This window comes from Topomyia yanbarensis, chromosome 3, assembly GCF_030247195.1.
Source record: "Topomyia yanbarensis strain Yona2022 chromosome 3, ASM3024719v1, whole genome shotgun sequence".
Taxonomy (NCBI): Eukaryota; Metazoa; Arthropoda; class Insecta; order Diptera; family Culicidae; genus Topomyia; species Topomyia yanbarensis.
In genome coordinates this window covers 32548402-32573041 of record NC_080672.1, presented here as the reverse complement: position 1 = coordinate 32573041, position 24640 = coordinate 32548402, and the positions used below count along the sequence as shown (strand labels likewise).

The window sequence follows — 24640 nt, the reverse complement described above, 5'->3', positions numbered from 1 at the left end:
ACCGGATGGCGCTCTAACGGTATGCAAGTAATTGGAGGGGGGGACCTCTCATAAATCGTAACACATCTCGTGGGGAAGAACGCACATGCGACATAAAAGCGTCGGGTTTTCTCACAGGGCCTAACGATGGTAATTATTTAAAAGATTTAACCCTCTTTTACCGGGGCGGAGGGTGCTCGCGCTCCGATGAAGAGGTCAAATTGTTTCGGTTTTCTCTCTACCGGAAAATGTAATTTGGATGTTCGTGTAATCTGATTTCGGTCAGGTTTGGTGGTGGATGAACCGTTGTAAGTGTATACAAAAAAGTCAAATGTTTACTTTCATAATGAGGTTGTAGATTGGATTTTAAAATTGTGTTTAAATATGCGATTTTATTGACGATTTTTGCTTCGTACATTCGTGCTAGCCTCGGAAAGTGTCCTGCACACCAAGCATCAGCTGCACATAATATTGAAACAGAAAGTTATGTTCCGCATCTTGATCATAAGAAAGCAACTGACTTCTTCCATGCAGTTTTGTACGTCAACAAAACTATGTTTTGAACATATGTACTTCAATGATTTTTGCGACAGCAGAAAAATTGAAACAAAATTTGTGGCATTTTTTTTTATTTCGACGAAAAATTCGTTTACTCAGTTGACCGTCGATCAAATGTTTCAAACTTCAAGGTTCAAAAGATATCACTCTGGAATTTTTAATCGATTCGATGTTGTCAGTCGAAAAAAAATTATCCCCTGTAAAAAAGTACATTAAACTCATTTACTGTCCTTGAAAAAAAAAAAAAAAATGAATGTAATCTTACAAGCTCAGAATTCCTCCAGCGATCTGACCGAGCGAATCCTTGTTGCTCTTCACCCAGTTCCAGGCCTTGCCCAGTCATCCGTTGGCCAGCCCTGGGTTATTTTTGATGGCTTCCCCAATGGCAGCCAGTTGGGTGGCGATTTCCTCACTTGGCACTGCGTAGCCAACGGCCAGTAGCATCGGAAGGACAAGAACGAATTTCATTTTGCTGGGGTTTGGTTCGATGATAATTGTGCTCTTGTGTGGGGTTTTAAATGCATATGAGTACAGAAATACTAATTGAGCAGCTGTTTTTGAGATCTGTTTGTGTTACTTCGCTTTCCAGATTTACTGAAACGTGCGTTTGTGGTTTTAGTGGTGGATTTTTTTGTTTCTTTAGAGAATCTTAAGATAAAGTTACTCGGACCAGATTCACGTAGTTATAAGATTATTACAAATGACCTTCTGTTTTCCATTTGCATACTCTTGATTTTTGTTCCTTCAATTCTGTTGCTGGATATAGGCTTATAGGCAGTTTGTAGTTGTAAATTTGTTTGAATATCTGGATAACGAATCGACACAAACAATTCCGAGACACATCTCACCAGTATGAAAATATGTATCAACTTACGTCACCAAGGTAAGACAAATAAAAAAAACTTGTTCAAACTCTCGTTTTGCAAATCTAAAACACACGAAAAAACAGTTGATCAAACACTATTTTAGCTATTATAAGCATATAAAATCCCAGTTAATCACACACTGATCATTCACTCTTCAAGTTCCCAATTGAACCAATCACAACACAACAAACGAAGCAAAATGAAATTCGTTCTTGTTCTTGCGATGCTACTGGCCGTTGCCTACGCAGTGCCTAGCGAGGAGATCGCCTCCCAGTTGGCTGCCATTGGCGAAGCCATCGAGAACAACCCGGAGCTGGCCAACGGATGGCTCGGCAAGGCCTGGAACTGGGTGAAGTCCAACAAGGATTCGCTCGGCCAGATTGCTGGAGGAATTTTGAGCTTGTAAGATTGAAGTCTTCTGTTTTGTCATCACGAGTTTAACACAATATTTTCTTTTGCAGGGGATAATCTATTTATCGCATCGATTGGAACTCTTGAATTCTTTATAGTAATGATTATGTGAAAACATTGATCAGCGATCTGTTGACCATCACTTTTGTTAATAGTGAAATAAATATTCGTTGATTCAATTACATATTATATTTGTCCTTTTTAATTTCAACGTCAGATGTTAGCCAATGCTCGTTGATATTTGTGCACATCACAAAATCTATTTTTAACAAAAAATCTATTTTCAACATTACAATTTTAAATCTGAACCATCGCGACATACATGCATCTTTCTCTAGTGAATCTCTGGTATCATATTGGGAGTTCTACGAGGTTTTCAGGGCTGTATATGGTTCACCAATCTATCATGGAACCATAACCCCCAGGATGGAGATTTTTGGTAGAAGGTTCTCTGAAACACATACGGAATTAGCTAAAGAATAAAAAATAGAGCCATAGTAGTCAAGTGAGAGCAAGAATGTGAAGTATATTGATTGAACATCTTTCACTTCCCATGGATGGCTCCTCTCGAATGGTTCGTAGTTTGCATCGGGTTTGCATGGAACAATTCTGTTTTGATATCATTTTCCCACAATATAAAAAATATTTGGATAATCATTTATTGGATATACGAAAATCGTAGACGGGACTGGAGATTGATATCACTATTTCCTTGCAGTGCTGTTTGCTTCTCTCTAGTAGTTAAAAATTACACGCACGTGCAATTGCTAGTATGCCCCTCATGTAAAATAAGGTATTCGCTTACAGTTAATGCTTGTTTTGGGCCTCTCAAAATTATTTCATTTTATTGCCGCGAATACAATCGCTACCTCTTCAGTTGTTGTGATTGTAGTGATTGTATATTTGCTTGTTTGTCTTCTCTAAGAATATTATTTGAATTGAACATATTGCTACACATTTTCTCGCTCTCCATAGTAATGATATTCCAAAAACGAATTGTTAGGCATCTAATGAGTCTCTTGGTGTCCGAACGCCTAGAACCTCGAATCCTGCGTGAATTCCAGTATAATTTTTGATCGAATATCTATCCCTACTTTCAATATATTTCCTCCTGTGACACTTATAAGGGGCGCAGTAGTATGTGCGCCACGGAGTAATAACAAGTATAGGGGTCGGGCTAACATTCATTCTCTTTCCACCTGCCATCCTTGTATGGTGCTGGTATTGATTAATGAACAAGATTGGATAACCACAAGGTTTTATTATCTATTGATTCTCTGTTCAATTTCTGCTAATCCCGTACAGCAGGTACACGGCATTATCTTTGCTATGTTATTGCAGAGGTCGCTCATGTTGCTTGAATTGGATGCACAGTAGAGAACAACGTTGACGACTGCCATTTCGGCTGTTACTGTGGATCAGCTGTATAAGTTACGGCATTGTTTATGTTTTTATGTGTTGTTCTGTGAAAACGCATTATCTTTTACCCTCAGTACAGTACATTTAATCAATGTAAAAAAATACTTTTGTTTTTGAAAAAATACTATAATGTAACTTAGAATTATTTTGACACGAAAATTGAGTGTAATTTCGTGCGAAAAATGCCAAAACGCAGTAAAGAGGACATAAAGAACACAATTGGATCTGTTCAAGATGGCGCCAGTATTCGATCAGCCTCAAGATAATTTACGGTTCCGTTCAAAACATTACGTGCTCGTGTGCAATCAATGAATGCGCGTCAGATATTTCGCGTGAGTTAATGATATAATAATTTAAGGTGTTGTTGAAGTATGTAGACAATAGAAAAAACATTATTGAAAAAGATAAGTAAGCGGAATCTAAAAAATGCTCCAAAACGCAAATGTGATCATCGCACAACTAAGTAACCATATGAGCCGGAATGCGCAACTTCAATTCCACACTCTGGCGTCGACGAGGGCTCCGATGTAATCATTCGCAAGTAGGGAAAAGTGGTCGGTTGCCGGCACTGATCCGTAGACGAGTAGATGCCAGAGATTGATTGTTGACTCCATTTTGAAAACCAAAATGACGACATCCGGTTTAGCGAAATTCTCTATATCCCAATCAATAAGGATATTAGACCGGCAACAATTTTGACTTTTTTTTGGAACACTGTTAAATCAAATGGTAATTGGCTTCACATACCATTTGTCAAATATGAGCTTTTTCCGATAACTCCAGTTTACTCACAAGAGTTTTCAAGGTATGTGAAAATATATGAAAAATTGGCAATAGAAACAATAAATTCAGTAAAAAATGACAGTATCATCTTGTGCATCCCAAAATCTGTAAATATAAAGCTTAAGGTGTAAGGATCAACATTGCCGAAGACTCATCATTCTCATATAAAGTTATGTGTTGCCTCTCTTTCTCGCACATGCTTAGAAAAGGAAATTTCAAAAAAATTCCGTTTGTCTTTAATATTAAATAACTCTGTCGGGGAACCTCCAATCAATATGCATTCTTCAACAAAACTGTTCGTTATAAAATAAGCTACGCCACCGCCAATTTTGAGGTATGCAGACTTACTGCGGATTTTTTTTATTGGAATTTGATTTTTAATTTCTGATTTTCCATATATTTCACCATTGAAACTTCTAAACTCTTGTGAGTGAACTAGAGCTATAGGAAAAATCTCACATTTGGCAGATGGTTTGTAGAGCTAATTACCAGTTGATTTAGGAGTGTTCCGGAAAAAGTTCAAAAAAGTTGCCGGTCTAATGGATATATTCGACACGATTTTTATGAGTCGCTGCTAAAATTCGAGGTCTGATGCCATTTTGATATCCAAGATGGCGACTTCTCTATTCTAAAAGCACCCAGATTGAAGGTTTGCAGATTAATCTATAGTAAAAAATCCGTCATATCTATTATCACGGGTTTTTGCCTTTCTCATATAGAAAGGTTATGCAATCACTCTGAAAAACGTCAACCTGATCCCGGCCCGGAGGGCCGAGTGTCATATCCCATCCCATTGTGTGTATGTATGTGTGTGTATGTGTGTGTATGTGTGTATGTGTGTGTGTATGTATGTGCGTATGTGTCAAATAATGTCACTCATTTTTCTCAGAGATGGCTGGACCAATTTGCCCAAACTCAAATGAAAGGTGCAACCTTCCCATCGGCTGCTATTGAATTTTGGATCGATCGGAATTCTGGTTCCGGAATTACGGGTTTCAGAGTGCGGCCACACAGAAATTTCTCATAAAAACTATAGGAAAAATTAAAAATAGAATTTTTATTTTTGATGCTAAATGTATTCAAGGTGCATAAAACGTCGAGATTTGTTGCAAACACGAAAAAAAATTGACGAAGATTTACTTTTTTGGATTTTGCACATTTTTGCCTTTCTCATATAGAAAGGTTATGCAATCACTCTGAAAAACGTCAACCTAATCCCGGCCAAATTTTTTTTTCGACTCGCTTAAGGTTTCTGGATTTTAACAGGGGCGTAGTTGATGGTTTACGGAGAGGGGTTACAATCCCCCTCTACTGTTCACTCCCCTCCTTTAAAAATCTCCTTAAATCACCCCTCAGACCACCACCTCATACCCCTCCCTTTCAACCCCATCATCTTTAAACCACCACTATATCACAAAGCATACCAATTTAAGCTGGGGAGTCGTTCGTTCATGGGACTTTCGCCCTCCTCACATACCCATCCCCGCATGACAAAATGAGTTAGCAAGCAGATAACATTGATCTAATGCTGATTAGGCTAATGGAGTATGATATTTTTTTGTTTCAAGGGTTTCACCGTCGACACGTAGCTCATCAAGTTCGTGGCTGGCATGCCATTGTGTATAAGTGCAAAGTGTACTAAGAATGTAATGGACATTTCCACAATTATGTTGAACATAAAAAGCCTCCGTGCCATAGTTTAGAGAAACAGGTTTTTTATTATAGCTTCGACATGTTGGACTTTTGTAGGCCTCGAATATCAATTTTGGATATGTAGACATTCTACTATTACAATCTTTGCAAGTGATAAATATCCACATTGTACGGTTTCATATGAAGACGCGGCAAGGAAAAGTCACAATTTTGAAGTCTCCTCCATCTTTGTTGTTAGAATGATGGCGAATATCAATTTTTGAGCTCTATAGATCATCTCGAAATCCAACATTACCCAAGTAAACACCGAATTTGTACTAGTATATGCAGTTAAGTAGCATTTTATTTGGATTTCGGATGCTTCTTGCAGCATATTAGCATTTTCACCATAACTATTGTAAACTTTCTTTTAATAAACTATTTAAAAACTTTTGGTTATTAACCAGCATTCAAGCGATCTCCAATATATTTTATAATAAATTCCGAGAAGTCGACTGTGACAAAATGTTTTACACTGACGGATCAAATCTCGATGGGTCCACTGGCTTCGGTATCTTCAACAATACCATCACCGCTTCATTCAAACTCAATGATCCCGCTTCAGTTTATGTCGCAGAGTTAGCTGCAATTCAGTACACCCTTGGGAACATCGACACTCTGCCCACAGATCACTATTTCATCATTTCGGACAGTCTCAGATCTATCGATGATCTTCGTGCCGTGAAGCCCAAAAAGCAACTCCCATATTTCCTGGGGAAGATACGGGAGTCGTTGTGTACGTTATCTGAAAAATCTTATCAGATTCCCTTTGTTTGAGTCCCCTCTCATTGCTCTATCCTGGGCAATGAAAAGGCTGACTCATTAGCAAAGGTGGGCGCAATAGATGGTGACATATACGAAAGACCAATCTGCTTCAACGAATTTTTTAGTATTTGTCGTCAGAGGACACTCAACAGTTGGCAAACCTCGTGGAGCAATGGTGAACTTGGACGATGGCTACATTTCATTATCCCAAAGGTATCAACGAAGCCTTGGTTCAGGGGGATGGATGTGGGTCGGTATTTTATTCGTATAATGTCCCGACTTATGTCCAACCACTACACCTTGGATGCGCATTTGCGGCGTATTGGGCTTGTGGAAAGGGCTTTCACGACATCGAGCACGTTGTCTGGGTATGCGCCGGGTATTTGGACGCAAGGTATCTGTTAAAGGATTTCCTTCGGGCCCGAGGTAGACCACCCAATGTCCCAGTTCGAGATATGCTGGCAAATCGCGATATCCCCTATATGTCCCTTATTTATAATTTCATAAGAACGATAAATAATATCTCTTTTATTTGTCGTTTTTAGAAGTTTCCTTGTGAAACCGCGGGTCCGAAGAATACCATCCACCAATCCAACCTACTAGACTGAGCCGCTAATTTGTTTTGCTGATCTTCCGTTTGCCCGAAAGTTGTAAGTTTTGCTCTTCTCTCCCGGCAGGCATTGCATTTATCGCATATGAGTAAATGAGCCCGGATAGTTTGCTATTGCGACAATAAACAAACTCACATTTTCACACGAAAAGTTATTGACACTCACACAACTTCTCCGGATAAATACAACTTGTTATTTCTCCGGATAAATAAAACAGCCGGAGAATGAGTGACTGAGTTTATCACGGTATCCTTTTTGCGTTCGCTGCTTTGCTGTCGTTGTTCCAAAACATGAACAAACAAGTCTATCTTACTTCTTACTTACTGCTTTTCTTTGTAATTAATTGATTTTTTGAAGTTTTAATTGATTTCCACGAAATTAAAATTTTATCACCTTCTCCGGTGAGAAAGAAAAAGTTAAATAAATTTTATCCGGAAAATCATTCTCGCGCTATTTGTGGAGATGGAGAATTTTGCAACTCATCTTATCTCGGAAAAGTTGGACATCGGATAAGCTACTTCTCGCGTGAGTGAGAGAGAATTACAATGCCTGTTTCTCGGTCACCATCTACGCCTTCTCTTCCCTGTCGTTGATGCAACTGCTGCTACACCGATTTTGGAAATAAGCCCCCCCTCTGAATATCTTGACCAAGCATAAGTCTCCGATAAAAATTAAATTTGTATTCCGTATTGCTAGTTTTAAGATAGCTGAAATTTTTACTCTTTGTTAAAACTATTGTCCTCCATCTTGTAAATAGAATTGTATCCCTAGTTTTAAGACATCTGTGAAATTTCTCATAAATATTTGTTCCTCCATTTGTGTACCAAACTATATTGTTAGTTTGAAGATAACTTTAAAATATTTCGTAAAGAACTACTCCCCCTCTTGTGTATCAAACTGAATTCCTTGTTTTAAAATCTTTCATAAAAAAAATCTTTTGCCCCCTTTCTTGTATATAGAATCTTATTGTTAGTCTTAAGATAGCTGTAAAATTTATATCTTTTGTAAAAAAATATTTCAACATTTTAACCTCCTAGTTAAAAGATATCCAAAATGTAAAAACAAAAAAAAATTGGCACCACCAAGCTAACGCATTTGTGCCTATCAAATAAACGAAATGAATAAAAAAAAATTAATCAGCATTTTGAAGGAAGAAAAGCTGTAAAAAATATTTTCATGGCACGGCAATAATGGAGCGGTCTATTTTGCTAAAAACGGTTCTTAAAAAACACTTTCCATGCCTATTAGTTACTTGGGTATCATATTGACTTTAAAAAATAATCTAATTCAACTCTGTTTGGTGTAAGTTGGTTACCCTGTAAATTTGAATGCAGTCCGCCAGTGCATTAGTGGTGCGTAGTATGCGTACCAGCTTTCACATACACACATAGTGCTTCTGACGAGGAATGATGTTAAAATTAAAGTTAAATAAAGTAAATTTTATTTTATATTGTTTATGATTTTTATTCATATTGTGCTATTTTTATTAAATTTTATTAGGGTGCCGACATCCGACAACATTTTTCTAAATAGTATAAAATTACCATTCACTACATAGTCAGTAACATTTTTCATATTGACGTAATAAAATAAATTCCTTCGCTAGTTATTATCTAAGGCCTCTAGCTTTCCATTGGTATTCTTATGTCGCTATATTATGCAATTGGAGAAATGTTATGAGCCAAAGGCTAAAGGGTGCCGACAACCGACCACATTCCCCTACCAAGCTGCTGTTGAAAAAATATGTTTTGCCTTTCTCATATAGAAAGGCTATTTCAATTTCAATATTTACTTTCATCGTTTCATGATTTTTCACATTTTCCACTATCTCATTTTCTTAACTGAATGACGTCAATGGATTGCATGTATTATTTGTGTTAATAATTTTTAGTGATCTGAAGTATTCATACTCTTCAAATAAAAGTTGGACCGCTGATTTTCAACGTGCGTACATTGTTATATTGAAAAATATTTAGCCAGGCATAACATCATTATTGCCAAAACATTACTAGATGTATAAGCTTTCCAACGAGTGCTTGTTTGTCAAAATCACTGCATGCTCAATTATTTAAATGCCATGCTCATCTATTTCAATTTTTCACATGAGCATGCTAAATTATTTAAAATTTTCACATAATCGAAAAAATGCCTTCTTTGATTGCCTTCAAAACTAAATATTAAAATCACTTGAATATATAAATATGAGCGGTACAACCTATTTCAAAACCATTCGTGTATGATGAAAGGAATAGAAATCACGTCAAGTGCATAATGCCGCAGCCCATATGTACCTTTAGCGATTCTCGTTTGTCCGTAAATTGAGGTTTTAATTTTATCAATTTATATCAATATACCATATTCAAATTATTTTTAATATACAACAGAAGAATGATTTGCTCGTATTCGGCATATTTGAGTCGCTGATTCCACCTAATTTCGACATGCTTATTGAATTATTAGTGTAAAGTTGTGCTCGATGGGACTGCTAAACTTTTGTACTATTTAAGCTGATAAAATAAAATATAAAAAATTTAAAAATTTTCAAATGAAAATAAGTAAGCTACCTCGGTCAAAGCCGTCAATATCTTGTAAACTATTAACATAGGTCCGCAGAATATTTGTCACATTACCACATAATCGGTCCAATTGGTGCATCTTGAACGGTTTGATATTTTCGTTTAAAGGGTTAAATGTACTTGAGTGTGTCGAAAATTCTAGTTTTTTATTGTGTTTTCTTAATATATCTTCCATCAAGAAAGCTTCAACAAAATTTTAAAAGAAACTTTTAGAACTGAAATTATAAATAACAAAAAGTGTCCTGCGACATAAGTTACTGTTCGATATTACCGCGTCCAGCGCTTTCTAAAAAAAAAAGAAATGCGCTACATATATTTGAAATACGAACCGAAAACTCGTTCATCCCGTAAGTCATGTTCGTCAGAATGTACATTAGTGCTAATGTGTTGATAATCGTTCGCAAAATAAAAAGAGTTATAATCAGCTCATTTAGAAAGTCCAAAGATTCTTCCTAGAGATCTATTACTAGTCGAAATTGCATCTTTCACTTCCGCTCATCGAAGGGAATGTTACAGTTTTAAAAAAATTTCAAGCATAGGGGGTATCTTGTGAACCTGTTTCTCATGAATGATAACGATGCTTTTCAATGAAACAAGATATATGTGGATATAGCTTGCAAACTGATAGAAAACCACGTCTTCTATGGAGTCATATTCGTAACATAACTTTTATCTAATCTTATAATACTGTGATCAATGTACACTGAGAAGTTCAAAAAAGTGCTTCAAAATCATCCGACACCGGTCCAATATTGAACGTCGTACAGAAAACAACATGTGTTGGATGATTTTGAAAAATCCTTTTATTGATTTTCAATAAATAATAGTTTCGATTACATCTCTTCAGTAAGTGGCAACCGACTTGACCACCATATGGCGTTAAGTAAAGAAGAAGGAACACTTATGTTCACTTTAAGCCCAATAGAACAGAAGTTTTGATTCTGACGGGGCCATAGCAAATTCTAAACATAGTTTGAGTAGTAGACCAATGTGAACACATTGTGTTATATCTCTCCCAAGGGAGAAATTTGGTTCGCGAAATTTTGCATTCAAGGGCCCAATATAGACTAAAAGTGTTGCTTATGTTTCGAATTCATTTAGTCAGTATATGGCAGCCTATGGAAGAGATATAGAAAAGTTCGCTCGCATTGGCTTTCAAGATGAACCATTTTTCGATCTCGCTATGGTTTTCTCAGAATCGGAACTTCTTTTCAAACGGAACAATAGTGGTTTAATGTAACCATGTGTTGTTTCCTTTGTATACTTCACGTCCGAGTGGTGATTAAGTCGTGGTGCCATACAATGATCTGGGATTAGATGGAAACGTTAAATCCAACATAATTATGTAGACACTATGCCTTTCGGTAGCAGACAGCACCCAATTATATTAATTAGAAGGTATATAGTGAAATTGTAGATTTGTTTCTCTGACTTTAAACCATATGCCCCTAAAATCAGTGTCATTTTTTAATAAATGATAATCTCACTTATTTTTGTTAAACAATTTTATTTCACCACGCCAACACTAAACAAACATGGAAATCTTCACACCACAGTCAGTGTAGCTCACGGTCAAATAATTATCCGTTCGTTAAAATTCGTCCGATGAACGACTTATCCCCTGCAAAAGAAAAAAAAACCACATCAAATTCATCTGCCCTTCTGAAGAACCCCTAGGTCTAATCTTACAAGCTCAAAATTCCTCCAGCGATCTGACCGAGCGAATCCTTGTTGCTCTTCACCCAGTTCCAGGCCTTACCCAGCCATCCGTTGGCCAGCTCCGGGTTGTTCTCGATGGCTTCCCCAATGGCAGCCAGCTGGGAGGCGATCTCCTCGCTAGGCACTGCGTAGGCAACGGCCAGTAGCATCGCAAGAACAAGAATGAATTTCATTTTTCTTGGGTTTGGGTTCGACTTAAGGAACGGAACAAATGAATGATGAGTTTGGGATTGGAGCGGGATTTTATACGCTTCGATGGCATAGAGAAATCACGTCCTACTGTGTGAACAAGTGTGTCGATGTTCTGAAGTAAGAGGCTGGATTATGTTAGTAAATACCGGCATCCGAAAAAGTGTGTTGGAACAAGTGTTGTTCATTTATTGCGTCGTGCTGCCCGAATTCATGGCTTGTTAAACGTATACATCTATGACCTTGAAAAGTTTATTAAAATATTTGGTTCAATTGCTTCCTTTCAAGTGAAAGTATTTGTCTAATGAGGTTTATTTCTGTTTTTTGAAAATATGGCTGTTTCAGCCTGCATACAGTCAGAGTAGGAAAGGTTCTGTATCGGTTGATTTTAAGAACATAAATTTATTTTTTGTTGTACTTTGTCTTCAGGTAAAACTGCACTAAAAGCCTTGGTACTACAAATCCCGTCAGGAATTCCAACATTGGATCCTTTGTGTAATGTTAGGATTTATTTATAAATTCATTGTGTAAAAAAATATTTTCGGTCACGCAGAACCACACATACGAGAGTTCCAAGAATAGACGTTCAACCTTTTCTACGTCAAGGAGCGCCGCGGCGAACACGATACCTCTTGATAAAATTTTCTGACACAGGAAGTTCAAGATTTGTAAAGCTTAGACTTGTAGTTACTCGATGAACCACAAAAAATAGAAAAAGTTAGAGTTTCGGAAATGGCTTCATGAAAACCGAAAAGTCTAATATTTTACTGTAAAATTCGCTCACTTCTATTCACAAGAATAGAAAAAGAAAAAAAGTTATTCAGTTTTTTTGTAGTTCATTGACAGGCTACACATATTGTGCATTCACATAAAAAAGTCAATTCGTTGATTAGTTTTTGAGCTATCATGTCCGCTAATTTGAAAAACGCGGTTTTGAGAAAAACGCCATTAAAGGGTGTCTAATAGGGCATTGTAATTTTTTTTTTGAATTCGCCCCCCTCTCATATTGTGACAAATGTCAAAGTAAGCTCAGATGCCAAATTTCACATAATTTGGACAATTTTAGAACCCCGCCCACTTCGCTTGAAATTTTTTGAAATTTGTACTATGGGAAAATATGGAGGAAAAATACATTAAATGCTATAACTTTTGAAGTAGCAACCAGAAAATCACAATTTATGCATTTTTTGGAAGGAAATAATCTTGGTGTTTGAATGGAGATATTTTTGTTTCTAGGAAAATACGGGAAATCGATTTGTGAGATTTTTTCACATTAGAAAAACTACAAAATATGTATAATTTGCATCACGGAGCAGAAAAATCCTTAAAAATAGGGGATTTTGGGTCCAAAATGACCCAGTACCCATCTTTACCGTATTTTTCTAGAAACAAAAATATCTCCATTCAAATACTAAGATTATTTTCTTTCAAAAGAGGTATAAATTGTAATTTTCTGATTGCTACGGAAAAAATGCTGTAGAACATAAACCATTCGGTATTTTCTCTTGAAAATTTGGGTAGAAGTAGTTTAGAGTATATTGTTTATACTGTTGTAAGTTTTTCGAAAATTGTTGCCGATAGATTGACATCTGGGTGTGTTACAGCAAATACGTGCGAGGCTGTTTAAAACAAAAGAAGTTCCGCGTGGACACCGAAACAGCGCTCAATACCATCAATTAACCCTTTCATGCCCAACTTTTTTCTAGTGCAGGTAGGGTTTCAAAACTATTTTTCTTGAAAACGGTGGTGTTTAGAAACACGAAAAGCTTATTTTCATAATGATAGGTGCTTCCCTCGCAGTGCTAGAAGCTGCTCAATTTTTACCTTCCAATGGTCATTGCAGTTCTCCTAGAATATTTAGATATGGTTCACTTAGCTGTAAAAAGTAGCCAAAAACAGTCTAAATTGATAAGTTTTATCAGTTTTCAATAATATTACAACATAACGAAGATACATGAAAAAATCATTTTCCGTCATCAACGTAAACTGTCCCTGGCAGCACTGCTCCATTGGAATCCAATCAGACTAATTGCAATAATTTCAGTTCTAGACCTGATCCTTGTAACTGTTAATACTAAAATGAAAGGCAATAGTCAGATTTATAAGCCTTACTTGTTTTTGTGAGCAAATCTTGCCTCAATCAAAAGTTATAACTGTTTAAAAACGTTGTTGTCCACAAACAACATGGGCATGAATGGGTTAAGCGGATAAAAAAGTGGATTTTTTGCCCCTTTCACCAGACGCCCCCCTCAACGGTTGATTCTAGACTATACTCACGTGACTGTATTTCAATTATTTTACACGTGAAATGGAGATTCTACTTCTAGCTTTTCGATTCTTTACCATCTATTGGAGCAATACAATATGAGCAGTTTCAACCAAAAAGTTATCTAATTCGTATTCAAAGAGCAATCAGCCGAGATTGTCGTTAAATTGATATTTTATTGCTTAAAACATTAAGCTTCTATAAAGTCTAACTCAAAATGAAATTTTCTCATAACATATTTATCTACGGAGATCGACCGTGCAAATCTGCTAGGCACCTCGTAAACTAAACATTTCTCCTCCATCCAGTGCACCATAATGCGCCTCCTTCTGACAGCTTTGCATCCGATCTACAACCAAAACACAACTGCCAGACGGCAGAGAAAATTGTACCGCAAAAGTCATGTCTTCCTTGAACCGTGAATCTGCTGTATGAGGCGGTGTATTTCGTCATGTCAATCTCTTTCACAGACACAAATCCAAAATTGCACGGAAAATGAAGCCACACATCGGTTGGAACATTCATGCATGATATTTTCGAGCAGCAAACCACCGAGATGGATTGTCGTTTGGTTTCACGTTTCGTTTGGGCTTCCCCGGACATTACAAGAGGGTAGGGGGGTAAGTTGAAGGTCTGTCATCGTGGGTTAGTTTGTGGCCGGCAGAGGGACGGTTACGGTGGTAGGTATGTAAATTCCTGGCCGGAAAATTTGCATGCTAACTTCCGTCCTCCCCGGGCCGGTCAAAAGTAGTTGGATATTTGTTCGTTGAAGAGCGGGATCACTCGACGCAGATGCTGCGAGTTGCTTCGTCCCGTGTTGACGGGTGCGGAGAAAATAGGACGACATCTAGACAGTGAGTTCTGTTGCTTTCCGGCTCGGGGCCCGAGAATGAGGTTTCGCATGAAATATGCAACGGATAAAGTGGCGTCTATTTATGAAACTGGGATTTATGTCTGGCCCTGATGGGAAACAGTGTGTCCTGATTTCAACGCTCAATGGAACGAGAGATGCATACATTTGAAGTTAATAAAACAAGCTGTTTGACATTTTTCCCCTACTCGTGAGATGTGCTGTAGAGATGCTACTTGAACCGATTCACATACTGTGTTGTTACGTTACAATATTTCTGTCAGATTTTGAAGTAGATAAAATATCTCACAACTTAAACCGTTTGTCAGGAACTAATTAGTTTTCCTTCGTAATCCAAATGACAACATTATTCCCCACTCGCTCAGAAGAAGCCATTAAAACAAAATTAATACTTTTAATCCTGCCACACCGTAAATTATTTTTGCGGCTTCCACTTCCATGTCGAGTGGGATACCATGCTCCCTCAAGGGTGCCAGCCGTTTAATTTAAAACTAACAACAGTTTCCGCCCGACAAAACCACGTGAATAACGTGCCCCCCCTCCCTATCCCTCCCCGAATGCTCCGTCAGTCTCCATAGGAGCACAAACCCTTGCAAGCATTGCCTACCGCAAGGATCTCACCGCAACGTCACATGACAAATTAAATGTAAATTTAAAACAGCTTCCCATGATTCCTTCGGGCTAACTTTTCGGTGGGTGGTGGATTATTCACTGCAAAGGGTTTGGATACGTGCTGGAGGAAGCATCGGAGCTTTCAATCCAATGGCAAGCGGTCGACGGCATACACCATACACGGATATGTGTGATAATGCGTTGGTATTCTGAGCCCTCCCCAAAGGGCGAGAAGGAATTGTATATTTCACCGAATTGGGAGCACGAGAGGAGATAAATGTGAAATAAGCGGACTGGCTACGGCTGGTGGTGGCAGACAGCAGCTGGGCCGAAACCATGGCGGGAAAGTTTTAATCGGCTGCCGCGACACTGAGTAATAATTCGGATTTCTCCCCTGGAGCTCATTATCTACAGTGAAATCAGTATTACATGAATAATTTATAATAAACCCAAAACATCGATGTCTCTTCGACACTGGAATTTCGACAATCAGCTAAAAGTACACTTAAGCTGCGAGGAGGATGGTAATTGCTCTCATGTCGTTGACATTCTATTTTGAAAGGAATGAATTTTGAGTGTCATCAGTTAGTGACCGAGAGTCGTAGGCTTCACAAGATGTCAGTGTTGAGATATTATTCATTTCCGGCGGTTGCTGTATCTCTTTGCTGGGCACGTGTTTTGAAACATGCATTGCCCAAAAATTATAAAAGATGGAATAAGTTTGGTTCATTATTGTACCTACTACCTAAGGAGAAAATTTGTCAAGAAGAAAAAAATAGAAATGTTTAATATCAGTGTTGCCAAACATGCAATATTTCTAGTTTAAAGCTAAAACTGCATTTTTATCGCAAACATGAATTTTTATTTACGAAATTATTATGCCATTGAATTCTTCAGACATTTTTGTACAGAAAAGCAGTGTTTGTGAGCACGGTTCGCAGTGGGAGTCATTGTGTGTTGATTTATCGATCGGTTTCGTCAACAAGCGTAGGCGCATTAAAAATATAACAGTTGAACACTATTAGTTGTGTTGTGATAATTCTTGTTTTTAGTACTAATATACAATTGTTATATACTAGTCGTATGTCTATCTGTTTATGCGTTCCACAGAGGAGTAACTAGAAGAAATTCTTGGTCAATAACCAAAAAATTTTTTTTTTCAATTTTTTATATAGTTATATTTTTTTTACATACCTAAAAGCATACTGCATATTGTGGCAAAATAAAGAGTTTGCCAAAAATTGCTAAAGATTTTTTGCATGAATGCAAAATGGTGATATTTTAAGGGGTTTTTAATCATGTTTATTATATATCCAGCAAAATCGCTTTCTAATGATGATGACTGTATTAAATAAGACAATATTATAACAAACGAAATTGAACACAACCATTTGTGTAATCTCAGCTTAAAAATAACCGAAAATAGTAGTGTTTCTGTGTATTGGACCAGCTTTAGAAACACCCTTTTTAACATTTTTTTCCAAATTTGAATGATAAAATAGTTACATTATACGGCAAGATCCGGCAAAGTTGCTGAAACAACATTACGAAACAAGATTCCGGCTATCCGAAAAACATTCAATCTCTTCCGATCTTTTCCGATCCACAAATTCCAAGCGGTTTGAGAATATTGATATTTCCACTAATTTGGGGTACGCCAAAATGCTGGAGGGCCAAATACTATGTTTGGCAAAATGTATATCTATGAATATGTGCACAGGTATCCCTTTTCTTCTCCCTTTTCCACTGACCAACTGTCCATGCATCGAGAAAAACAAATGTATTCACAAAGATCACCTCGAAAATACTAGTATTCGGAAGGATCTAGAAAAATGAGCTCCGCACTGGTAGGTGGATAGATGCCAAATTGTCCCAAAAATTAGTTATTTTCTATTTTTAGTTCATATTAAGGCATAATAAGAGCAATAGCCGCAATAAATAGTTTTGGCCAGGATTCGACCCCAGTTACTCCTCTGTGCGTTCGTTTGAGTATTTGTGACAGATGGGTCAGGGAATGGATGCAGAACTGGTGTATATGATAGAATAGTGGGAAATCCTTGGTATTCGTTGGTTACCGGTGTTCAACTCGTACATTCGATTCGATTAATTCGGGATGATCGGATTGCATAAATTAAGATACGAATAATTTACTGACGCACGTAAATTATCCAGTCCCGGTCAGCATACGATGGAAAACTTCTAACGGAACGCAATTCGTCGCTGTTGTGCTATCTTATGACAAACGCCATTTTGCACATTTCGAGAAAAAAAATTTTAAGTTTGAGATTGAATATATTGAAATTTATAAATGGTATGAACAATTCAAAGAAGACAATTGATGCTTCTACCTATTTTGTATAAATCTCTCAAATATTGCGAAGATCGGTTGACTATGTTGCGAGTTTTTATTATGAATGTAAACAAAAGTCGCACTCACACGTGTCATAGACGTGTATTGATGACAAAATTTGTATGACGTGTCATAATCGTGCATAGAAAATTTTCCATAGAAAAAAACATCAATTTTTAATTTTTATTCATATCTTTGGATTCATTTGGTCTATAAACCATTGGTGAGATATATTTTGAAGGAAATGAGTCAGGGAATCTAGAAAAAATAGTTATTTTTGGTTACAGTGTTGCCAAATATGCTATATTTCCAGTTTATAACTTAAAATGTGTTTTTCTCACAACTCGTGTATTTTTCTTTTGGAAATTTTTATGCCATTGTGTTCCTCAGACATTTTAACACATAAAACATCTAAGACTTCAATATAATTTGAGCAAATCCCTAGATACAGTGATTTGATGCAAAAAACTCATAATTTCTCATCATGTTTCTCGCTATATCTACGTAACCAAGTTGAAATTCAAAGTTTTGAAAACGCCACTTTGTAGAGATTTTTCAGGCAAGTAATGTGGCATATCCAACTCAGTTTACCCCAAAATGGCGTTTGTCATAAGATAGCACAACAGCGACGAATTGTCGTTAATGTTAAATAAGTAGTAGTTTGATTGCATGTTACATGTGTTCTCTTTTTCTCCTTTATTAGTCCGTTTTTTGTACTTCTAATAATTTACTTTTTCGCTACTCATGTGTATGAAAACTAATGTCGATCAATTTACACGCTTCTTCTTAATTTCTTTTGTTTTGTTTTTTTTTTATTTGGCATGTTATTTTTCCTTTTGTTGTTATATCTTTTATTAGATTCATACTAACAATCAATAACACAATAAATTGCTTACTCTCTCTTATAGACTCAGAATCTCTCTCATTCTAGACGTACAAACGTTGCCTACGCGATAACACAAACTTGGTCACAAACGCGATATCGCCAACATTCAAACACCCCGGTAATTAAATCATTGTATTGGCACATATAAATAGAAAAATACAGAGGCGGTCTCAAGCATCAACCCACAGCTTGCGCAATCATGAATCGGTCACGTCCGGAAGTCTCTTCCCTCGATCCTAGCAGCCCAAATTCATGCGTTCAGTTAGGTCAATAGAGAAAAAAACAACTAGACAACACGTTCCATGGCGACATGACCGGGAACTCTAGTGAAATGGGAGAACTCACTCTCTTCTACCATCTGAACCATACACTAAAAATTAAGTAAATTCACGGTCAAGAACAAGCGAACATGCGAATGGCCACACGCTAGCACACGCGACAGAAACGTCAACATATAAACGCTCGAGTTTTTCCGCGATAATACTCCGGTGACTAAGTGAACGCTTTCGCACTTATAAATTCACAAACGCGGTCTCAGTAGTGATCCTCCAAATGATCGTGTCCGCGTGATTAAGAATCGGTTATGTCGAAAATCCTCGGCCCTAGTAGCAAAGATACAATGCCTTCAGGTGGACCAAACAAAAAGATGACGCTCATATCCACTAATTAACACGTTTAGATATAAAAATCGAATATTCACACGCGAAGGTACATACACGCGACAAACGCGTTAACATACAAACGCTGGAACCCTTAGCGGTCATCCACGCAACCTACACCCGGTGATAATATTAACATCTCAGCATTTATAGACATTCGAACGCGGTCTCAACCGTGAACCTAAAATCTCCCGCACTGCCGCGATCATGAATCGGTCACTTCCGGAAGTCTCTACCCTCGATATCAGAAGTCTAGGTCCATGTCTTCAATTGAACCAATTAAAAAAACAAAAAAGCTAGTTCATATCCACTGGACAACACGTTCCATGGTGACATGACCGGGAACTCTAGTGATTTGGGGTAACTCACTCCTTGACAGAATGTCAATCGTTCACCGAAAATTTAATATCAGAATGTCGTCCATCCAAGAACGCACGCGAATATGTCAATGCACTACACGGTTACAAAATAGAATTTATATACGCGAAACCACACGCACGCAAGCACACGCGACAAACACGTTAGTATACGAACGCTTAAGCTAGGGTTGGGAGTACCGGTTTTACCGTTACCGAAAACCGGTAAAACCGTCGAAACATCAATACCGAAATTACCGGTTTTTTATACCCATAAAACCGGTATTTTCGGTAAAAAAGAATATTGCTTTAAAAAAATCCATTTGATAGTGTTCGAAACTTTGGTTGAGTAGAAACAAAACAATCAAATGCCTATCCAAATACTAGCAGGACAATGGTGGGTCATTGACGACTGCTACTCTTGTTTCTCACAGGCTTATTAATCACACACAAATATTGCGTTTGTTTTTATGTTATTTCGGCGAAGTTTCAATTCTTTCACAGAGAATTTAAATTTATACAGATAAATGCTTCTTCATGTTATGATTAAAATTTTCAAAACTGATTTTACGTTCAATTGTCTTTAATTTATCCAAATCGTGGAAAAGTACTACTAGAAAAACATCAATTAATTTGCATAAGTCTCTTCAAGGCACTAGTGCTATCTTCTTTGAATATCTTTGTTTACAAAACGTATTTTCGATGAGATAACATTTCGCTACTTTTCTTGCATTCAATCTGAGGAAAATTTGAAATACTATCATAGTATATGCAAAATTACTGTGTTTATGATATGTCGTTTGAGATTCTGTGCTGTATTTATACTGGCAAAAGAAAGCGCAAGGCATTCTTTAACTCAATATAAGTTTGCTAAATGTTGCATGTCAGTTAATGAAACAGTTAATGTTTGTCAGTTAATGAAAACCAATGAGTTTTCAATAATTTGGGCAATTTAGCTATTGTAAGTTTACTTATGCGCGTTGGAAAATCGTTTAATGAGGATGTGACGTATACAATTCTTGCTTTCATTCACCAACACATTCACAAATGTGCCTAGCTCCTACTCTTTTTGTGTGATCCTGTGATGTATACATCGCGAATAGTTTGCGTGTGAGGTGTAAAATCGAAACCGACACAAGCGTAACTGAAAAGTCTAATATGCGTCGCAAAGTTGAACAAAACGGATGTTCGGTTGTTCGGTAGTGAAATGGATTTCGAAACAAAACCAAAGTCAGAGGATGGATCGTCATCGGTTTGGAGTTATTTCCTTCGAGGAATAAGTAACCGGGGCACAGCAAAGTGCATTCGATGTGACAAAATTATTAAATGCGAGGGATCCAGTACTTCTGGTCTCAAAAACCACCTACGATCTCAACATAACATTCAAATCACTAAAAGAGCATCCGAAATGTCGAGCAATCAATCAGCACCGAAGAAAATCGCTACCATTACAAAGCTTTTCACAGGAGCACTTAATATTGATGAGGTTTATGCTCGCATGTCGGCAAAGGATGGGATTTCATTCAACGTATTGGCGAAATCAGAAGACATTCGCAGTGGTCTGCTTGCTCGTGGGTTCAAGAACTTACCAGTAACTAATCAAAGTGTCCGTCTAAGAGTGACCAGCTACTACAATTCTGTGGTTAACGAATATACCAAGCAGTTCGATATTATGCGCCAAAAGAAACACAAGGTAAGCATCAGTTTCGACGAAAGGACATCAACACGAAACCGGCGATATCTGAACATTGCTGTTCATCGAGGGTGCACAGTTTGGAACATCGGTCTAAAGCGTATCATCGGCTCCATGCCAGCTGACAAATGTGTTCAACTTTTGGAAGCCAAGCTATCTGATTTCGGCATTTCGCTCACAGATGATGTGATCGCTATTACAACAGACGGCGCTTCCGTTATGAAAAAAGTGGGAAAAATTACTGAAATGCCCCATCAGTTATGCCTTGCTCATGGAATTCATCTCGCTGTCGTATCCGTTTTGTATAAAAAAAACCAATCTCATCTTGTAACAGATAGTTTGACTTCAGACGCAGGTACAATCAATTGTATTTCTGTGACCGAATATTGCTCAAAAAATAATATTACGTTCAATTCTAGAATCAAACAACGATTCCGAGGAAGAAGATGATGGATATTTCGTGGAAGAGGATGAAAATATGGGAGGCGATCTTATCATAGAATTCGCTGTTTTAATTAAAAAGGTTCGCGATATTGTTAAACATTTCCGACGGTCACCAACTAAGAACGATATTCTTCAAAGATACGTGAAGGTTGAGTTTGGAAAGGAAATCAACCTAATGCTGGACTGTAAGACAAGATGGAATTCGTTAATTACTATGCTCAAGCGATTTCATGAACTGAATAGGGCTGTTCAAAAAGCGCTTCTGGACACGGGTGACAAATTTGATTTGGATCAACCTGACTTACAGCAAATTGAGAATGTTGTTAATGCGCTGCAGCCTGTTAAAACTGCTGTTGAGCATCTGTGTCGCAAGGATATTAATCTCTATGAAGCAGATATTGCCCTTCAGTTCATGCTGGAGCATTTGGATAAACAGAAATCAACGATTTCAGGTCAGATTTTCAATGCACTTGTGTTTCGAATCTCTGAACGTCGACTACATTTAGCTGACCTTTATGCTTATTTGTCTAATAAGCGAGTTCGACAACTTAACGACATGGACACTTTCGGAATATTTTTCCAAACGTCGAAAGCTGCGATGCAGAAGCAAGCTACTGAATTGATTAAGGTAATACTTAAGGAACTGGAACAGCCTGTTTCCGACATCGATACAACAGAAAGAGAACACGAGGTACATCACTCGAACTTAAATAAGTTTTCCATCAAGGAACTCTTCGAAAAGCGACTGAATGAAACAAGGTCTTCACAATCTGCCACAGATTCGAAATCAAATATGTCGACTGGTGGTTCATTACTCAAGGCAATCAAATCGGAATTCATTTACTATGAGGCCGAAGGAGATAAAGGAAAATATCTTAGCTTACTACATGATAACATGGGAGTAATAAAACCAACATCCGTTGATTCCGAGCGAGCATTTTGGAAGCAAAATTAGATCTCGGTTGAATGATGAAACACTTAATACTCTGTGTGTGCTTAAAGATTATTTTGTAAATTCTGTAAATGGTACTAAATCTAGTTGAATAAACCTACTTACCTACACAATTTCTTTGTTCTCATTTTTATTGAAAATACCGGTTTTTACCGGTTTTACCGGTATTTATATTTCCACTACCGAAAATACCGGTTTTTTAAAATGCCACGGTTTTCCCAACCCTAGCTTAAGCCCTTCGCGAGCAACCACGCACACTTACGCCCGTGATCGCTCAAACTTGATAACACCCGGTAATAAGGTGAATGTTTTAGTACCTCACTCGTTCTATCACACCTTCCAAAGCGGTATTGAACAATATACAAGAGAGCCCATCACCATGTCGTAGCCCTTTCCGAGTTTCAAAAGGACTAGAATATATCTCTGATACTCAGCACGCATCACTCGACCCATTGCCATATTGCCCTACGAACTCCTTTGCTAATGATGATAGGCGACGACAAAGAATTTGGGAGAACACCTTGTACAGCAATGTGATTACTCGGTAACTAGTTGCAGCAATCCCGCTTAACACTCCCTCCATCCAATCAACCAGTCAAAATTCCTCCTCCCAGATCTTCAAAATCACCCAGTGGTGTGCTCTAGCCAATGCCTAACTTTGCCGGACAAGCTCTGTAGAAGGACCGATTTCAGTACCGCATCTACCTAGCGAGTGAGATTGTCCCAATCTCATTTCACGACAGTAGACACCAGCACCAGCACGTCCCTCCATCAGAGAACCTCTCAGTTTGAGCAGCTCACATGATCATTGCCAGCGGCTTTATCATTCCTCGACCGTTCGATTTTCTCATGAATCAGGTGCTGGGCATCTGTCGTAGCCTGCGCGCGTACCCCGGGCTGATGCTGGCGATACTCTCGTTCTCTACTGCTTCGCTATTTAGATACTCGTCATAATACACTTTTCTATCACCTCACACTCGGTCGTGACAAGTTCTCGTTGGCCGTTGCCAATGGTGTGCAGACTGCCCGCTACTATCACCGGTTTATACAAAGCTTTCAGGCATATCTGGTCGTACATTCCGTCGCGAGCAGCAGTCATAGTCCAGCGCTCCAACTGCCCGTAAAATAAGCGTAGATTGTTCAGTATCCAGTCGTAGAAATCCATTGTTTGCTGTACACCATGTCAAGCCAGAAAAATTGCAGTCCCCTAAAATAACGGTATCATCATTTGGGGTGGCAATCAAGATTACAAAAGATACGAGGGAAAGTTGTGCATCGATCAGGCGGGAATCGTGAATTCTATCAGTAGGGATAAACACGATACACAGGAATAACTATCGATCGGCAAGTTTCACTGATAGCCACACTTGCTCGGAGCTCTTCCAACAGTTATCGTTGATCAATCGAGATTTTATGCCGCCATGACAAACAGCGATAAGCACACCACCACCCGACGGCTTATGGCTGTTGTGGTCACAGCGGTAGACATCAAATGCCTAACCATCTAAGCCAAGTCTCGGTCAAGGCGAAGACGTCATAACAGCATGATGAGTTTAGGCCACCAATGTTCTACTGGTAAATCTCGATACTGTTGGAACACGGATTAGGTTCGGCTGGAGTGGCGTCGACAGTACTAGTAGCAGAGATTGCAGCAATATTTAGAGCAGGTTAGGAGGTTCTTATCACTACCACGAATCGTAACGACTGACAATCATCGCTGTCTCGGAGCGACAGTGGAGGTAGCTTGCGACGAGCGCTAGATGGTGAGCTAGAATCGTGAAAAGCATCAGCCGCTTAAATAAAGGCACGCACACATGACTTGGACGATTGTTGTACGCTGGTAGCAAAGATTTTACTGTGCCGGAGGGTTTCCATGGGACCAACTGCGTTGCGTCTCAGTACGCTCTCGATATCGATACTCCTTCACAATGGCGGTGTAGCTTGATATAGCTGCATTGTGGAGTCTCCGACAGGGTCGAAAAT

General features: G+C 38.1%; 2 long non-coding RNA genes across 2 annotated transcripts; one reads left to right on the top strand and one right to left on the bottom strand.

Moving 5' to 3' along the window:
• The first annotated feature begins 1553 nt into the window (after window positions 1–1553).
• Window positions 1554–2005, top strand: LOC131692281 (uncharacterized). The gene is made up of 2 exons (XR_009305951.1): window positions 1554–1805; window positions 1865–2005. It is a non-coding gene; the product is annotated as an uncharacterized LOC131692281 (long non-coding RNA).
• A 9142-nt stretch (window positions 2006–11147) lies between these two features.
• LOC131692280 (uncharacterized) lies at window positions 11148–11602 on the bottom strand. The gene is made up of 2 exons (XR_009305950.1): window positions 11350–11602; window positions 11148–11281 (listed from the first exon to the last, which is right to left on the bottom strand). It is a non-coding gene; the product is annotated as an uncharacterized LOC131692280 (long non-coding RNA).
• Between the last annotated feature and the right edge of the window lie 13038 nt (window positions 11603–24640).